The following is a 6,178-nucleotide window of genomic DNA, read 5'->3' as shown; positions in this document are numbered from 1 at the left end:
CATTCTCTTGGGTTAATGCTTCTCTATATATTAATCAAATTTAATTGTTTCATCAATGATAAGGTTAATTTTACTACTTTCGAATTTGTAACAGCCTTGGTTGATCTGTCTAATACTGGGTCTCGACAAAAGTTGAAGTCTCCACCTGTTAATAATTTATCATGTGGGTCATCCAAATTCAAAAAGGCTTCTCGTATAAAAACTTGCACCATTTACATTTGGAGCATAAATATTCATAACAGTCCATAATTGCGAAAAAATGTTGGCAAAGTATAATTATATATCTCCCCGCAGAATCAGTTATTACACATTGTATTCTAATTGGTAACGTTTTATTGACCAAAATTGCAACCCCCCTCGCTCTTGAATTAAATGAAGCTGTAATAACACTTCGCACCCAATCTCTTTTAATTTCTGCTGTTCTATCTCTGTTAAGTGTGTTTCCTGCAAGAAGGATATATCTACCTTCATTTTGTTAATATGTGTTAAAATTATTATTCTTTTCACCGGACCATTAACACTAAAACTCAAAAAAAATCAACATGTCAGTCATTATTCTCATCAACATTACTCCAATCTATAGCATTACTTAACATCTCAACTCTCATATTTCCTTGGTGCATATCTTTAAAAATCACCATGTTGCTATATGTCTCTCCCCTCCAATCATCCAGGCAAAAAGAAAGAAATAAAAGATACATAAATTATAAAAAAAAGTAACAAAATACCCCCTACCAATGTTCCGAATAACAAAAAAAAACACAACAATCCCTCCCCTCCATTTTGCGGGCCATGGTTGCCGCCATGATTACACACATGAATCCGGTAGCGATTAATCAGTAGTTCTTCCAGCTCCCCCCTAGCAAACAAACAAACTATATATATATATATATGTGTGTGTGTGTGTGTGTGTGTGTGTGTGCAGTTTGGGCTGCCGCCTGCAGAGCCCTTTGTTTATCTTGACATCTTAAACATTTTATTAAAATTGATCGCAGATTTTGGTCCCGATGTGGTTTTCGTCTAAAAGCTCTATGTGCCCTTTCAATTACAATTGACCGATTTCCCTCTTCCATTTGCAAATTTTCCGGGATCCATCTTTAAAAAAATTCTATTAGATCCCCCTCCATACCTTCTTTAAGACCAGCAATCTTAGTATTATTTCTCCTACTAAAATTTTCCAGCACTTTCACTTTTTTTTCCAACAGCCGTTTTCTTTCTGTTGTTCAGGCAAAGATATTATCTTCTATCTTTTCCACTCTATCTTTAGTGTCCTCCGATATTTCTTCCAAGCTTTCAACTTTCTTATCAGTTTTGTCCTTTTTTTTCATAACATTATCCAACATAGCCTACATGTTTCTAGCATCTGTTCTTTTACCTTGAATTCAACCATTATTTGCACTAAGGCCTCTTTTATGTCTCCACGATGTATTTTATTTTTAATCTCCTCTTGTTCTTCTTCCTCCTTTTCTTCAGCAGTATTCACCGGGGATTCTGATTCTAACTCCGAATCGCTCTCACTTTCAGAGGCAATCGGTCCTTGTAGTTCGGCTTGCACCGATTTGCGCATGCCTGCTTTTTTATGCATGTGCAATTCCCGCCTCTTCTTCCAAGAGACCGCTCTTCAACGTGGGAGGCAAAATGTGTCTGCTGGAAAGGAGATCCAACCTGAGCCCAAGTTCCATCGCAGTAGTAGGCCCTTTTCTCTTCCCAACTCGCGGTGTCGTCAAAACGGTAGTCTTCTTCGGTTTCTGTTTACAAGGCATATCTTAAAATAATATTGTGTAGTTTATAAGTAGCTTTCAAACAAATATTTATTAACTTTGCTTTATTAAAACGATACTTTACTGATTTTTTTACGGGAGAGCTGGATTTCCACGTCTCGAGCCTACGTCATCAAGTGACGTCCCCTGGAATCGCATCTTGAGGATGTCCTCGATGCTGGGGAGTGTTGTGCTCGTGATGGAGTTGGTTGAGTTTACACCCCTCTGCCGCCTCCGGCGACCTTGTGCATTGTGCAATCCTCCCTGTTTCGGTGACTCCCTGCATCCTCTGCACCACACCCCGGACTAGTCACTCTATCCCTTCCCTTCACCCTTGCCCGTCTTCCCCTCCTCCTGCCCGTCTTCCCCTTGCTCTTCTGCACCCCGCTAGTCTCAGTCAACAACAGCAGGACCTGCATCCGTCCTTGTCTTCCTTCCTCCCCCGACGACCCACTTCGTCATAAACCCTCCTTCCCATCCCCGTCACCGTCAGCCACGGCTTCCCCTACAGCCCTAGCCTATTTCCTCCACCGCCAACCCCTTCTGCACACGCCGTCTCCATCAATACTCCGTCCTCTTCACTCTTTGTCGTCTCCATTATCTCCTCCTTTCGAGCCTCCTCTCGCCGTCTCCTTGACACGAACGATCCTCTGCAGCCATCCACGTTTCCATTAACACTTTACCTCCTCCACACCCCTCCTTCTCTCTGTTCATATGGAACTCTGGGGGAGGAATTGGGAGAGGCGTTGCCCTGTGTTACACCATCCCGCCATCCTCCACCGGATATCGATCCCACGGTTCTGAGCCTCAACACTGTTCTATGTAGTGGTAGCAATGCCTGGCCAAAAGAGTTGAATGCCCCTCTTGCAGGATATGGGAAGGTGGGGGTCCTTCAGGGTTCCTGACAACTTACCGTGTAAGAAAGCCATACAGCTGCCCTTACTCTGCGTTGCAGAGTTGGAACTGGAACTGGATGAACTTGGGATCGTTCGAGTAACAGAGGGGGTTATAGGGATGCCGATCAAAGAGGTATTTACACGCAAAGTGCAGGACACAGATAGTTGAGTAAAATTCAGAATGTGAAAGTGGCTAAAAAGGCAGAGGCAGTGTAGAGATATCTTGTGGCCTACCCGCTTAATAACAGGTATTACACTTTGGATGGGTGGAGAGAAGTGCAAATGACCGATCATAGCAAAGACTCATCGGTCATTTCTCCGGCACTGAGTGTGGTTTGTGGTTCGAAAGGGAAGAGGGTGAGATGTGGTGAGATGTATCGATGGGGTTTTCTTTGGTTGAGGAACAGAAAAGAGGTACTGTGGGCGAGAGCAAGATTTCTCCATGCTATGCGGTCGTTATAGACACCATATATAGGTAAAGAAGAAGGAGCCAGTTCTGCAAACTTGGAACAACGTCTTCGGATATGCGTATCGCTGGACTCCCTTTCACGGAAGCTGCGACCTCTACAGACGAGACGGTTTCATTTCATTTCAATTCAATTCAACTTAAATAATAATTGTAATTCCATCATACATGAATGCCCATGAATACAGACAAGGACACACACACACACACACACACACACACACACACACACACACACACACACACACACACACATTTATGCAGTTTGAGACCCATGGACACTTTGAATGCCACCGTAATCTACAATTGCTCACAACAGAGGTTGTCTTCTGCCGAGCGAACACCAGGGGGCAGCACAGACTCCTGCCTGGAGGCCGCGCCTCACCGCTCCGACGTTGTTCAGCTCCTTCAATTCTTTTCTCATGAGCCTCTCTCTCAGTTTACACCTGAACTGGGTTAGAACTAATATCCCGGCGGTAATGTTTGCCATTGAAAGCGGGAGGGGGGGGAGTGGCGGAATAAACTGGAGTTGCTGGAGGATGTAAACAAAAACGCCATTACTGAGAGTTGACTGTTTGTGGGACAGATGTTTTTAAGCCCTCAGACAAAGTCAGGAAGCAAAAAGTTGAGCCTTCTGGAACTAATGTTCTGAGAGGCGTAAGTTTCAGTGCAAGCAGGATTGTTCGAAGGGCAGATGAGCTCAGGGCAGGGGTCCACGCGTCTGAGCCTGGCACTGTAGATATTAGTGAAACGGGGAGTGGTGTAGGGTATGTGGCTGACGGTGACGAGTTTGGTCGTCGGGAAAGGAGGGTTGACGACGAAGGGGGTCGTAAGGGGTGAAGGGGCTTATGGAGAGAATTAAAGTGTACAGGGACAGCTGGTGATGACAGAGACAGGCGGCGTGTACAAGAGAGAGGGGTGGCCATGGAGACTGGCTCGGATGAAGGAAAGATAACGTGACTAGAACCAAGAGTGGTGCCGCATGACGGGGGATTGTCAGAGATGGGGCGGGGGAGAGTAGCGGAAGAAGGAGTGGTTGACATGGGTAGTGGTGCAGAGGAGGGAGGGAGTCACGGAGACAGGGAGTATCTTAGGGGAGGGATAGGGCGGCATAAATGGTGAAGGCGTCGGAGAGGGAGAAGATGACGGAGACGTGGAGGGCTACAGGAAAGTAAGTACAAGACCTTCTCTATCAAAGAGGATTGAAACAGAGAAAACAGCGCAGCAGTTATCCCTTCACACACTCCAGGGTTCAGAAGCTCACCACCCCCAGCACTCTGCCGTGCTGGTACTCCGTAATAGTGTATCTATCTCGGAGATTGTGCGTGTGTTTGTGTTCAGATGGTGCGCATGGAAGAGGAGGGAAGGGTAAGAGAGGGAGGGCAGTAAAGGGGTGGTGAGATGTCAGTCACTGGGAGGAAGTGATGCCGAGCCACACCAGCAGCCTGTCCACACAGAACAGTGAATAGCCTCAGAACTGAGAGAACGATATGCGGTGGAGGGTGGCGTGGTGATGTAACACCAGACGTCACCGGTCCCCCTTCCTCCCCACAACTCCCTATGCACACAGAGAGGGAGGAGTGTAGAGGAGGGAGAGGGATGATGGAAATGTGGAGGGCTGTAGGGAATGGCGCGAATCGGGAAGCCGTGGAGAGGAGTTGTGGAAGGAGGGATAACGGATCGGCGAGGGGTGCTGGGGACGGAGTGCTGATGGAGACGGGGTGTGTAGAAAAGGAAGCTGATGATGGAAACCCGGAGTGGAGAGTGTCGGATAATTCCTGACTGAATGTGGCGAGGATGGTCGTCGGGGAAGGAGGGGTTGACGATGAAGTCGGTCGTAGGGGAGAACGGGGCTGACGGAGACAGCGAAGGGTGCAGTGACTGCTGGTGGTGACACAGACTGGCGGTATGTAGAAGAGCGAGGAGGTCAGCGAGACGGGCAAGGGTGAAGGGAAGGGACAGGGTGACTAGACCAGTGAGGTGCCGAATATCGAGGGATTGACAGAAACGGGAGAGGGAGAGTAGGGGAAGAAGGAGTGACTAACATGGGTAGTGGTTGCAGAGGAGAGAGGGAGTCACGGAGAGGAGGAGTATTTTTGGGAAGGGATAGGGTCGCGTAAAGCGGTTAAGATGTCGGGGAGGTAGGAGGTGACGGAGACGTGGATGGGTGACGATGAGTACGTACACGAGTTGGGAATGTCACGTTGCAGTTGAACAAGATTGTTGGTGTGGGGCACGTTGTTCGGCTCTGCTCGCTCCTTCTCTTCTGTGACTCCTGCCTCGAAGGTCGATGTTAGAATCTTCGTTCAGGTGAGTGAAGCCTCGAAGAGCATCGGGTTCCGATGTTGTACCTGGTGGGAACTTTGCCGACCAATAGGCTGGATTGTCCAAGAAGCCGGTTGTGTGGAAGGCAAGTACAAGGTTAGCATTCCTTTCCAGAGCAAGATTTAATTTGAAGGGACTGGAGTGTGGCTTGCTGTCACTTTCCCTTTCAGACTGACATTTTTTGCCTGTCACATTCCTTCCTGGAGTGTCTGCTTTTAAAGGGCTCGTGCCGAGCACTGAGTGATCAACTGGGAGATGCATTCCCAGCACTATGGCTTGTGATTGAAACGTTGGATAACGTTACTGCCGTCTTGTTAATTTTGTGTCTGAGTGTAAGGTATCCCAGACCTTCCTCTGTCCTTGGGTTGATCACCATCCAGAGCTCCCTCGCTACAGAAGGTGTTGCCACGTCAGGAGTTTGCGACGATTTGGTCTCTCATTGAACACGAGCAAATTTCTGCGGATGTCCGCTGGAGGGCGCTCTGACCATCGCATCACCGCCTGGTGTGGAGTCGGAAACGACCGGGGTGGCCAGAGGCTGCAGAGGGATGTAGTCTCAGCCAGCCCCGGCACGGACACCACGCTCCCACCGCCGAGGACATCCTCGAGAAGGCAGCATCCATCACTGAGGACCCTCACCGCCGGGAAACGCCCTGTGTTCGTTACTACCATCGGAGAAGCGTGAAAACTTAATGAGTCAGGAACAGCGGAACACCTTCTTCCTCTCCTCC

Source organism: Mobula birostris, unplaced genomic scaffold, assembly GCF_030028105.1.
Source record: "Mobula birostris isolate sMobBir1 unplaced genomic scaffold, sMobBir1.hap1 scaffold_1701, whole genome shotgun sequence".
Lineage (NCBI taxonomy): Eukaryota > Metazoa > Chordata > Chondrichthyes > Myliobatiformes > Myliobatidae > Mobula > Mobula birostris.
The sequence above is the reverse complement of the archived record's forward strand: the minus strand, read 5'-3'. Positions refer to the sequence as shown.